General features: G+C 44.1%; 1 pseudogene; it reads right to left on the minus strand.

The window, feature by feature from the left end:
* Nucleotides 1-484: 484 nt before the first annotated feature.
* Nucleotides 485-4923, minus strand: LOC120055141 (annotated as a pseudogene).
* Nucleotides 4924-13229: the final 8306 nt, after the last annotated feature.

The following is a 13229-nucleotide window of genomic DNA, read 5'->3' on the forward strand; positions in this document are numbered from 1 at the left end:
TACGAGAACTATGCTACAAATGAGATATTAGAACACACAAGACCATTTGAAAAAAAAATGGTTTATTGATTTGGTCAATCTTGTAGGTTGCTTTCAACTCTTTTCTGATTCAGTGAGGACAGCTTAGCTTGATCAAACTCTCCCACAAGCCAAGATAAGCAAAAACCTTTTGACTTATCTGAAATGGCACTTACCGTGGCTGTTGCTTTTAATGCAATGACAGGGGGTGCCTCCACTAAGAGGGAACACAAAACGACATAACCCAGGAAACAAAACAGCACGATGAAACTGTGGTCAGAGAATGCCTTTATTTATGGGCCTGGTTTCCCAAAAGCATATTAAGGCTAAATTAGATTGTTAGAATTTAGCCTTAAGATGCTTTTGGAAAACCAGGCCCTGCTGGCCCAATCTCAAACAGACAGTAGGCTCATCTCTCCACCATGGCTCTATTAGCTCAGTCTGGCTATTTACAGTTTATCTGGCCTCATCTCAGCCTGCACAAAGGAGGGAGAGGAGGAGTAATGAAAAGGAATGTCAGTCGTTGTATTTGTCATGATATTGCTGTAAAGGGGAGAGTGGATGTTGGGCCTGGGGTGGCGGTGGGTGGGGGGGTTATTGTACAGGAGCATCAGTCACATTTAGGGGGTGGGGGGCAGGGGGCTTGGTTATTTGTTATTTGTCGGGGGGTGATGTGATGGATGACAAACCCTCCCCCTTCCTCCAGCCCTCAGCTCTACAGGCCGCTCCACTGAGGCCAGGGTGGGATGTGACCTCATCCTCTCTCCTTTCCTCCTCAGTCACATAAAACCCCAGGGCTCATTTTCCACGTCAAAGCTTCTTCACCTACTTGATGGACGAGGAACTGGAGGCGGACTCTCTGTGTTTATGCTGGAATGACAAAGAATGCACCAAACGCTGTCAGCCATTGGTCCAGAACATATCTGCATAATTTCACATGCAACTATGACAGTGCCCATTGGAACACTGCCTAAATGTATTCTCTTTGACAAGTTCTATTCAGCCAACTCCTGTTAGACAGCCGGGCTGTATTCATTAGGGTACACTATATCAAAACGTATAGCGACGGACAACGAAAACAGGCATTCCTTATAGGACAAGCTCCGGTAGTCCCTCGTTTATATCAGTTGTATTCCATATGGTGCCTAATGAAAACAACCAAAGTTTGTGTGTGTGGGGTGGGTTAAAAGACTTGTTGGGGGTGAGTGGGGCTCCCACCACGTCGATGATCTGCTCCTTGGCCTCCCCATTGATGTCATCGGGGCCGTGCACCTACAGACCACCCAGTCCTCCTCCCCCTGGGGGCCTGACAGGGCCCACCCCTCCTCCAGCAGCAGGGCCTTGTAGAAGTGGCGGAGCATCTGTTGTTCGTACTCACAGTTACCATGAGCCTGCTTCAGCTCCTAGACCAGCACCGTGCCAATGAGCAGCTTGTTGAACATCTGGACTATCTCCTCTGTGGGCGTGGGGTTCAGGTCTACACAGAGAACAGAGTAGGGAAAGATGGAGTTAGAAACACGCAGGAAGTATCCCGCGTACCACTTTGAGGCCCTGATTTAGGTTGTGTGAAACCGCAATGCATTGTCAGTAACCAAATTGTTTGCCTTGTTTTACTATTCCTACATAGATATGCAAACTCAAAAGGCGTTGTAACGCCACTACCTGGTAAGAGTGCGTTGGTATTTTTGGGATGGTCTCTCTTACAGGTTTAGACAATTTTGTTGTCAATACTTTCTGAGGTCTGTTTTCTCTATTCAGATTAGTGTGGTAGATGTTATTTCTATAGCTTGTGTGAGATAGTGCCTTGGTTTGCTTTCCGTATCATTTAGTCCTAGGATATGGTGGTGGTATGGCTAACTGTGCACTCACCCACTTCCCGCTCCGTCACAAACTTCTCAATGGCCTTGATCTTCTTCTGGCCTACCGAGCTCGGCAGTTTCATCTGTAACACACACACACAATAAGTCGGGGGTGTCAGGAATATGGGGATAAACGTCCTCACCTCTGGCGGTTTATTCGTATGAAATGCACTTCAGCGGGGCCGATCAAAATGTATTTATCCGGCCGAGTCTATCTGACAGATTATCTGAGGAGATCTCCACTCCTTTAGCCCTAATGCATTTTGCATAGAGAGTAACGGCTCCCCATCAGTCTTTCAGATGAATAAGCTCCCTCTGCTGCTACGTCTTACAGATATTAGTGCGCCACTAACGGCATAAATCATGGTTTTTGCTAATGAGAGCTAGGACTGTGTCCCACCTCCCAAATGGCACCCTGTTCCCTATAAAGTGCACCACTTTTGACCAGAATCCTATGGGCCCTGGTCAAAAGTAGTGCACTACATAGGAAATAGGGTACCATTTTGTGACTTAAGAGCCAGGTCTAACATGCTCCAGCCACTCTCAGCATACATCACAAGCTATGAGACCACGCACGCTAGACCGGTGACTTAGAGTCAAATAAATGGATCTTTTGGACCCTTATAAAATGGAACGTTGGTGGAGAGTTTTCCAAAACCATCTCAAATATTCTGAGACGAGTGCTTTATATTGGCCTTTTGTAAAGTTGAGGTCCTACGATGATATTTTGGAGTGGAACAAGCTAAGCAAAACCCATATGCAGTTCCTATATACAAATCATATGCAACTGATCGTTTCATTGAATGGCCATGCTTACCCTCTGACTCCAGCTGATTTGAAGTCAGGGAATTTGATGCCTGCCATTTCAGGAACAGCCTGTTGTGGACAGATGGAGACAGTAGAGAGGTGAGCAAGACAGACTTAGCAACTTTTTTTTTAAAGTAGGGTGGCATCAGGGTCCTTTTAAATGCAAAACACACTTGAAATCATAACCACACACAACAACAAAAATATTGATAGGAGTTGAGAATTGCACATGGCTTATTGGAGGGCAAGGTGGAGCCCTTCACCATATTTCTCACAACTATCAGATACTCTCAGATCTCTACAAAAGCATGGGGGGGTGATGGTTGATTTACCAGTTTCTCGGTCTCTCGTTTCAGTGGGAGCTTCTTCTTGCTGGCCTTGCGCTATGCACGTCTCATCTCTGTGCTGGTGTCGGCGGCCGTGATGAGCTTCTGCAGGACCTGGGCCTTCTTCTCACGCTCCTTTGTCCTGCTCTCAATCTTCCGCAGCTACTGCATCAGATACTCCTCTTCTTCCACCTGCAGGGCAAAACGGGGAAGTGCAACGTGAGTGCTGGGTCATGTTCATCAGGACAAAAATGAACAATGAACTGAAACAGGGAGGCCCTATCTGAACTTGTCCACTAAGAAAGCTTATTTTGGTTTTCCGTTGCAAAAAAGTTTTGCCCTAATGAATACGACCCTGGACTATGACACAGCATAAAATGTTGGATCCAAACTGGGGAATCGAGACAGGAAGCTCAAAAAGGCACATCCATGAGAACAGGAGGTGAAATAAGCTGCACCTTCAAAACACTAACAGTGGAATTGTCTTAATAATAATACATTTATTTTGAATAGCGCTTTTCATACAGAACCTCACAAAAAAATGGAATAAAAAAAATAATCTGCCAGCCAGATGGCAGTTCATGGAATATGGTCCTCCACAGCTGGATGATGATGCAGTTCATTAAAGGAGTAGATTAAGTGGAGGTGGTGTCGATGGTCCAGCCAGGGAGTGAAAACATATGTCAGACTTGAGCATTTCCTTAGGCACCCCTGTCTCTGAAGTTCTATCAATCAAATGTATTTATGAAGCCCTTTTTACATCAGCTGATGTCACAAAGTGCTGTATAGAAACCCAGCCTAAAACCCCAAACAGCAAGCAATGCAGATGTAGAAGCACGGTGGCTAGGAAAAATTCCCTAGAAAGGCCAGAACCTAGGAAGAAACCTAGAGAGGAACCAGGCTCTGAGGCGTGGCCAGTCCTCTTCTGGCTGGGCCGGGTGGAGATTATAACAGAACATGGCCAAGATGTTCAAACGTTCATAGATGACCAGCAGGGTCAGATACTAATAATCAGTGGTTGTAGAGGGTGCAACAGGTCAGCACCTCAGGAGTAAATGTCAGTTGGCTTTTCATAGACGATTATTCAGAGTTAGAGACAGCAGGTGCGGTAGAGAGAGAGTCCAAAACAGCAGGTCCAGTTCACAGCTACTCCTCTGTAGGTATGCTTAGGTGCGTGCTGCTAACCTGATCAGGCGTGCGGTTGAATGGTCTCTCCAACTGCTGTTTCCTGCGACTCTCGTGACACGCAACAAATATGTAAATCTTGGGCTCTGTCCATGTTGCAGCCCGGACCTTGCTCAGCGTGCACAAAGTAGTAGTAACGTTCCTTCAGGTAATCCGTTGAACGTTTCTGAAAGCACAAATTCCTGGAATGTTTACGGGATGTCTATTATAATGGAAAGACATTGTATTTCATGAAGTATCACATTCCAAAATGTGCTTTTAAAAATGCCAATATTCAAATTGAAATGTTTTTAAATGTTTAAATCCTTCCTGACTGCAATGTGATTTGTGGATTCAAAATAAGTATTTAAAGTGTGTGTGTAGGAGCGGTTGTGGACGACGATGAAACGCAGGTCAAAGCACTTGCACAGGTCAAACAGTTGGTCCGTCTCTGCTTTGGTACAGCTGTCGTCATGGAGATACATCTGATACTCCTGCTCCGGGTACACTGGCACCTGCACTGCCTAGAGATGGGGAGGGGGGGAGAGAGAGAAACGGGGGGAAAGCGGGAGAGAGACAGAGACACAGGGGGAGAGGAAAAGAGAGAGACGGGGGAGACAGGTGTGTGCCTTTCCAAATCATGTCCAATCAATTGAATTTATCACAGGTGGACTCCAATCAAGTTGTAGAAACATCTCAAGGATGATCAATGGAAACAGAATGTACCTGACCTTAATGTTGAGTCTCATCGCAAAGGGTCTGTTTTTTGCAAACATTTCTAAAAACCTGTTTTAGCTTTGTCATGATGGGGTATTGTGTGTAGATTGATGAGGAAAATGTTTTATTCAATCAATTTTAGAATAAGGCTATACCGTAACAAAATGTGGAAAAAGTCAAGGGGTCTGGATACTTTCCGAATATACTGTATGTTACATTTCATATGGTATGTAATTAATTTGTGAATGTCCATCATCCATTTCGTATGATATGATATGTTCTGTAGAGCCACAGTGCGTTCTCCTTTTGTTCTTTTGACACACATCCCCACTGGGCACACACTGGTTGAAACAACATTTTTTCATTGAAATTACGTTGCACCAACGTGGAATAGATGTTGAATTGACATCTGTGCCCAGTGGGATGAAATCAACATCATACTACTCCTGGCCACTCTGACTCCACTTCTCCCAATGGGTCCTTCACCATCTTTGTGACCGCAAACAAGTTTCCCCAAAAACATTATTGCTCATGAATCACACTCCAACAGGGAATGAGGCATTATCACACCGAGGATTATCTTGATTTACAACTTTAGCCCTTTTAGCTCCATTATTAGGTGTTACAGTATTCCACACATTGTCTCCATCTGCACTCGTGCCAACAGAATCAAACAGTCCTTCTGCCATTGCTCCGACCTAATTAGCGTTGTCAGGGCGGAGGTAAGACCATCTCATCCGTATATACAGTATCAATGAACAAGCTTCCATTCAGTATTCTTCTTTGCCATATAACACATTAGACCTGGTAAAAGATAATACAAACAAAAAACATGCATTTTTTTCCCCATCATCTTTGAAATACAAGAGAAAGGCCATACTTTCAAATAAGAGTAGGTGTAATTTAGATTTTGGCCACTAGATGGCAGCAGTGTGTGTAAAGTTTCAGACTGATCCAGTGAAGAATTACATTACTGCCCAAACTTTTGTTTACACACTCCCAGGACTGTCATACATGATGGATCATTAGCTTATACACTAACTTTCACACAGCTAGATGGCCGGGCGGGGTGGGTGTGGAGCCAGAGTCAGCAGTAGGGTCAAACTATAGACCCCAGTTCCTACATTTGAACATTTAAAATTGATTTGATAAAACTAAACTATGCTACATTGTATCTCTGGGACCCTCAGGATGACAAATCAGAGCAAGATTACTGAATGTAAGTACATTATTTACCTTCAGAGGTGAATGTATCGAACCAGTTACCGTGATAAAAGTTTTTTGTTGTTGTGCACTCTCCTAAAACAATAGCATGGTATTTTTTTCACTGTAATAGCTACTGTTAATTGGATACTGCAGTTAGATTAACACGTATTTAAGCTTTCTGCCAATATAAGACATGTCTATGTCCCGGAAAGTTGGCTGTTGTAAACAACGTCATTCTAGTCACATTAGCGCACGTTAGCAACAATCGTTCCAGTTTAGGGACACCCATGCCGTAGAGGATAATGCACCGCCCCATGCAGGAAGGGTCTGTTCACAATTCCTGGAAGCTGAAAATATCCCAGTTCTTCCATGGCCTACAGACTCACCAGACATGTCATGCATTGAGCACATTTGGGATGTTCTGGATCGACGTGTACGACAGCGTGTTCCAGTTTGTGCCAATATCCAGCAACTCCCATGAAACTGATTGAGATCAATCAAATGATTGGCATGGAGATGCAATTTGGGCATTCCACCAGTAAAATGTGAAGAATTATCATTCATGATTGACAGTGATGATGGCCTATTTTAGAAATTAGGTACCTTATGCCTAATTTGGAGTTTGAGGGTAGTAAAAATATAAACTTTTTATTGAGGAAATGATGACGTCCTTTACATTTTTTTCGCGCTCTCTCACCTAAAAGAAATAGCACCACAACACTGAATGAATCATAAAAAAATGTTTTACCCATGGATCAAGAACTTACACTACTGGATGCTTACATTCTCTCTTAAAGGGATAGTGCAAAGATTGTGTCAATTTAACCCCTTTTCTACTGACCCAGAGTCAGATGAACTCACGGATACCATTTTTATGTCTCTGCGTATAGTTTGAAGGAAGTTCAAGGTAGTTTTCCGAGCCATTGCTAAATAGCGTTAGTGCAGTGACTGGAAGTCTACAGGTACAGCTAAGCATGCTAGTTGGCAACTTCATTCGAACTACACACAGAGACATACAAATGGTACCATGAGTTCATCTGACTCGGGGTAAGTAGAAAAGGGTCTTATTTGACAAAATCTTGCACTATCCCTTTAATGCTTTTCAATGATACTGTGACTGGTCTTTTGGTCTTTGTGGATGTGTCATTGTGGTCACTGGGGTCAGTCTTACCTCTCTCACAGACCACAGCAGCATCCTCGCCTAGTTTGCAGTTACTGACTCCCCAGCCTTCGAAGAGACAGTGGGACAGGTCTTCCTCTGTCCCATTACAGCTTAGATCATCCATCCACCAGATAGGACCAGATCCTGAGGCCAGAATACATATAGGTCACGGGTCAATGCAAATAAACAGTGCAGACCTGCATTGTAGGCTATATATTGTTATGAATAGCTATGATTGGTTACAAGTGAAATAATACAGACTCAACCACAGGCGGCCGGTGACACCTTAATTGGGGAGGATGGGCTCATAGAAATGGCTGGAACGGAATTAATGGAATGGTATCGAACACATCAAACACATGGTTTCTATGTGTTTGATACCATTCCATTCACTCCATTCCAGACATTAGTATGAGCCGTTCTCCCCTCAGCAGCCTCCCTTTGGATTCAACCTACCTTGTCCGTATTGTCCTACGCCGTGCCTTGATTGTATTACTGTTGATGATATCTGGAAATGTGCATGTACACCCTGGCCCATCTACTGTTGCTAGCCCCAATTCTGGCTTGTGCTCTGATATCTGCTTGACTGATTTCGGCTCTCGTAAGATCCTGGGTTTTCTGCACGTTTACACTAGAAGCTTGTTACCTAAAATGGATCAATTGAAAGTGTGGGTTCACAGCTCCAATCCAGATGTGATGGTCATTACTGAGATGTTGTGAAGGAAGAATGTTTTGCATACAGATGTTAACCTTTCTGGTTGTAACCTTTTTCGGCAAGACAGATCTTCCAAAAATGGGGGACTGGCAATCTTTACCAAGGATCACATTCAGTACACGGTTGTCTCCACCAAGTCTGTCCCCAAACAATTTGATATGCTGGTTTTAAGCATTAAACTTTCAAATAGCTATTTGTTGACTGTTGCTGGGTGCTATCGCCCTCCATCAGCACCTGCCTGTACCCTACCTGCCCTAAGCTCTCTCCTGGCCCCTTACACTGAGTCTGAATTTGTCCTGCTAGGTGACCTAAACTGGGACATGCTTAAACCACCTGACCAAATCCTAAAGCAATGGGACTCCCTAAATCGTTCTCAGATTATTACCTTATCTCACAAGATATGACTCCAGTCCAAACACCCAGAAAAGGCTACTCTCCTCGATGTTGTCCTTACAAATAATCCTGAGAGGTATCAGTCTGGTGTTTTCTGTAATGACCTTTGTGATCACTGTTTTACAGCCTGTGTTCGTAATGGCTGCTCAGTGAAACGACCTGTCCTGACTTGTCATAGATGCTTGCTAAAAAACTATAATGAGCAAGCCTTCCTTCACGAACTGGCCTCTGTAAAATGGTATAGAATCAGCTTGATCCCCTCTGTCGAAGACGCTTGGAACTTCATTCTTGATATGTTCAGTGGTATTGTTAACAAACATGCCCCCATAAAGAAAATGAGAATTAAAAACAGGTTCAACCCCTGGTTCGACCGTGATCTTGCAGAGTTACTCCACCTCAAAAATTGCATTTGGCGAAAGGCTCGGCACACGCATACTCAGGCTGACTGGCTCTCGTTCAGGCAAAGGAGAAATAAGTGCACTCAGGCTATCCGGAAGGCCAAAGTTAGTTACTTTAAGGAGCAGTTCTCTCTCTGTGGGTCTAACCCCAAGAAGTTCTAGAAAATGGTTAAAGACCTGGAGAATAAACCCTCCTCCTCACAGCTCACATTAAGGGACATGGTGTTGTCTGTGTAGAGGTGGATCAGAGAGTCACCAGCAGCAAGAGCGACATCATTGATAAATACAGAGAAAAGAGTCGGCCCGAGAATTGAACCCTGTGGCACCCCCATAGAGACTGCCAGAGGTCCAGACAACAGGCCCTCCGATTTGACACACTGAAATCCATCTAGTAGTTGGTGAACCAGGCAAGGCAGCCATTTGAGAAACCAAGGCTGTTGAGTCTGCCGATAAGAATGTGGTGATCGACAGTCGAAAGCCTTGGCCAGGTTAATAAAGACGGCTGCACAGTACTGTCTTTTATTGATGGCGGTTATGATATCGTTTAGGACCTTGAGCGTGGCTGAGGTGCATCCATGACCAGCTCGGAAACTAGATTGCATAGCGGAGAAGGTACGGTGGGATTCGTGATCTGTTTATTAACCTGGCTTTCGAAGACCTTAGAAAGGCAGGGTAGGATAGATATAGGTCTGTAGCAGTTTGGGTCTAGAGTGTCTCCCCCTTTGAAGAGGGGGATTGCCGCGACAGCTTTCCAATCGTTGGGGATCTCAGACGATACGAAAGAGGTTGAACAGGCTAGTAATAGGGGTTGCAACAATTGCGGCGGATAATTTTAGAAAGAGAGGGTCCAGCTTGTCTAGCCCAGCTGATTTGTAGGGGTCCAGATTTTGCAGCTCTTTCAGAACATCAGCTATCTGGATTTGGGTGAAGGATAAGCGGGGGGGGGGCTTCGCCAAGTTGCTCCGGGGGGTGCAGAGCTGTTGGCCGGGGTAGTGGTAGCCAGGTGGAGAGCCTGGCCAGCCATAGAAAAATGCTTATTGAAATCGATGGTGAAAGTGTTTCTTATCCTCAGCGCAGTGTGAAGCTGGGAGGAGGTGCTCTTATTCTCCGGAATTTGTGCTACAGGATGCAAATTTCTGTTTGAAAAAGCTAGCATTTGCTTTCCTAACTGACTGTATATATTGGTTCCTAACTTCCCTGAAAAGTTGCATATCGTGGGGGCTATTCGATGCTAATGCAGTACACCACAGGATGTTTTTGTGCTGGACAAGGCAGTCAAGTCTGGAGTGAACCAAGGGCTGTATCTGTTCTTAGTTCTACATTTTTTGAATGGGGCATGCTTATTTAAGATGGTGAGGAAAGCAATTTTAAGAATAACCAGGCATTCTCTACTGACGGGATGAGGTCAATATCCTTCCAGATACCCGGGCCAGGTCGATTAGAAAGGCCTGCTCGCTGAAGTGTTTTAGGGAGTGTTTGACAGTGATGAGGGGTGGTCGTTTGACCGGGGACGCATTAAGGAAGCAGGCAATGAGGCAGTGATTGCTGAGATCCTGGCTGAAGACAGCAGAGGTGTATTTAGAGGGCAGGTTGGTCAGAATGATATCTATGAGGGTGCTCGTGTATACGGATATAGGGTTGTACCTGGTAGGTTCCTTGATAATTTGTGTGAGATTGAGGGCATCTAGCTTAGATTGTAGGACGGCCGGGGTGTTAAGCATATCCCAGTTTAGGTCACCTAACAGTACGAACTCTGAAGATAAAATGGGGGGAAATCAATTCACATATGGTTTCCAGGGCACAGTTGGGGGCTGAGGGGGGTCTATAACAAGCGGCAACAGTGAAAGACTTATTTCTGGAAAGGTGGATTTTTAAAAGTAGAAGCTCGAACTGTTTGGGCACAGACCTGGATAGCAAGACAGAACTCTGCAGACTCTGTATGCAGTAGATTGCAACTCTGCCCCTTTGGCAGTTCTATCTTGGCGGAAAATGTTGTAGTTGGGGATGGAGATTTATGAATTTCTGGAGGCCTTCCTAAGCCAGGATTCAGACACGGCTAGGACGTCAGGGTTGGCGGAGTGTGCTAAAGCAGTGAATAAAACAAACTTAGGGAGGATGCTTCTGATATTAACATGCATGAAACCAAGGATTTTACGGTTACAGAAGTCAACAAATAATAGCACCTGGGGAATAGGTGTGGTACTTGGGGCTACAGGGCCTGGGTTAACCTCTACACCACCAGAGGAACAGAGGAGGAGTAGGATAAGGGTACGGCTAAAGGCTATAAGAACTGGTCATCTAGTGCGTTGGGAACAGAGAATAAAAGGAGCAGATTTCTGGGCGTGGTAGAATAGATTCAGGACATAATGTACAGACAATGATATGGTAGGATGTGAGTACAGTGGCGGTAAACCTAGGCGTTGAGTGACGATGAGAGAGGTTTCGTCTCTGGAGGCACCAGTTAAGCCAGTTGAGGTCTCTCCATGTGTGGGGGGTGGGACAAAATAGCTATCTAAGGCAAGTTGAGCGGGACTGAGGGCTCTACAGTGAAATAAAGCAATAAGAACTAGCCGAGACAGCAGTAGACGAGGCATGTTGACATAGTGACAATGTTAAGACTACACAAGAGTTAAGTAACCATCGGTCTTATGTAACCATACCAAACATAACATATCATACTCATTTGTGTGTCAGTTACATTTACTATGTTACGTCTAGTCTATGAGACCAGAATGTCCTGGAACATTGTTAACATTGTGGGAGGCAACCAGTGATGTACCAAATATTATAACTAACCCCTTTCATCTGTGTATATACATCATTGTAGGCAATGACAGATGCCTAGGGAGACTGTGACAATAACATCCTTTTTGGTCTGTAGGTGCCCAACGTAACAGGTGGTGGTGGGTTGGACACAGTCACTCACATAGATATAGAGGTCTATAGAGCCGGTCTGCATTCCTGATTTCTGCAACCGTTAGCTAATCTGTGTAATATTGGCTTAAGCTAAGAACCAATTGTTTTGCAACACACTGATTAAATCAACGATGTATCCAAGTCTTTTAAATGAAATGACTTTTGAACCAACATGGAATAGACATTGAATTGATGTCTGTGCCCAGTGAGATGGTTCTGTTTAATCATAGAGAACAAAGAGACATTAACTTCACTAAAACTTTTATTAAAAACAACCATGCATAGAGTTATTTGTCGGGAACATATGATCATGACCCACATTTTTCAAAGTAACATTAAACAGACATTAGAACGATCAGTGGTGACCCTGTTTTAAGCCCCACATTTTTTGGGGGTGGGGGGGGTCTTGTCTGTTTTGCATGTTATTTTGGCATTAATATATGTCACGTATCAGTTTGCAAACAATGTAAAAAAAATATATATATATAATTGAGTTAATAAAGCTGCATACAAACATGGTCTCTTTGTTGCTTTCTTGAGTAAGGCAGCTCCAAAAAGCAGGTGTTTCAGCCTAGCTCAGTGCTTTCTGTGGTGGTGGGGCAAGCCAGCAGAAAATACGGAACGTTGCACCATGATTGGCTCAGTGTTCTGTCACTCATGGGGACACTACATTACATTAGAAGTGCCCATACAAGAAGGATCAATGTCATTGGCCACCCATAAAATTACATCAATTCATGTTATATGTACAGTAGCTTTGAATGGACTGCTTTCAAAATCTTAGGTAGCAGTCATCATCATGAATCAAGTCGACAATCTACTGTCAAATCCTTTTTAATCCTTGTCATATGAAGAGAAATAATGAAGAGAAATTATAGATAAAACGTATCGGTGCACATCGGCCATTGGACATAAACATTACACAACAAGTTTGAAATCGCAAATTCAACAATGAGTGGTTTGGAAGGAAGGAATCAGTGACAGTGGCTGTGTGGTCCCAAATCTGGGAGGGGCTCTTTTCCAGGTTTAAAATGATAAACATTCAACATTGGCCATGCTGTCAACGAAGCATGATTTAAGCCGCGCTCAAAACAACTGTTAACTCGGAACTGCAAAAACTTGACTTCAGTGAGTTCAAGACAACTGGAAAATACGGGAAAAAACGAGCTACGACTGGGAAATACATTTTGAACGGACATCCAACTCCGAATTGTAAGTCGGGCACTCTGGCCTCTTTCTGGAGCTCCGACCTGAAGATCAACGACGTCATCATGATTCAACCTTGTTTTTTTCAGAGTTCCCAGTTGTCTTGAAAGCACCATAAATCCAGAGAATGACAGAATTTGATCACAAAATTTGCCCACGAAGGACCGCCGTGCCCCCTTCCTGTTCAAGTGAGCACAGCGCAACAAGGTGAGTCCAAAAAGGTCTTGTATGCTGCTGCATAAATGATGTAATATGCCAGGGAGATATGTATACTGTAGCTAAGAAAGTAATACTAAGTGTATGTTGTGTAGTAAGCTGTTAGTAGCCCATGTGCCTCACCCG

Source organism: Salvelinus namaycush, chromosome 10, assembly GCF_016432855.1.
Source record: "Salvelinus namaycush isolate Seneca chromosome 10, SaNama_1.0, whole genome shotgun sequence".
Classification (NCBI taxonomy): domain Eukaryota; kingdom Metazoa; phylum Chordata; class Actinopteri; order Salmoniformes; family Salmonidae; genus Salvelinus; species Salvelinus namaycush.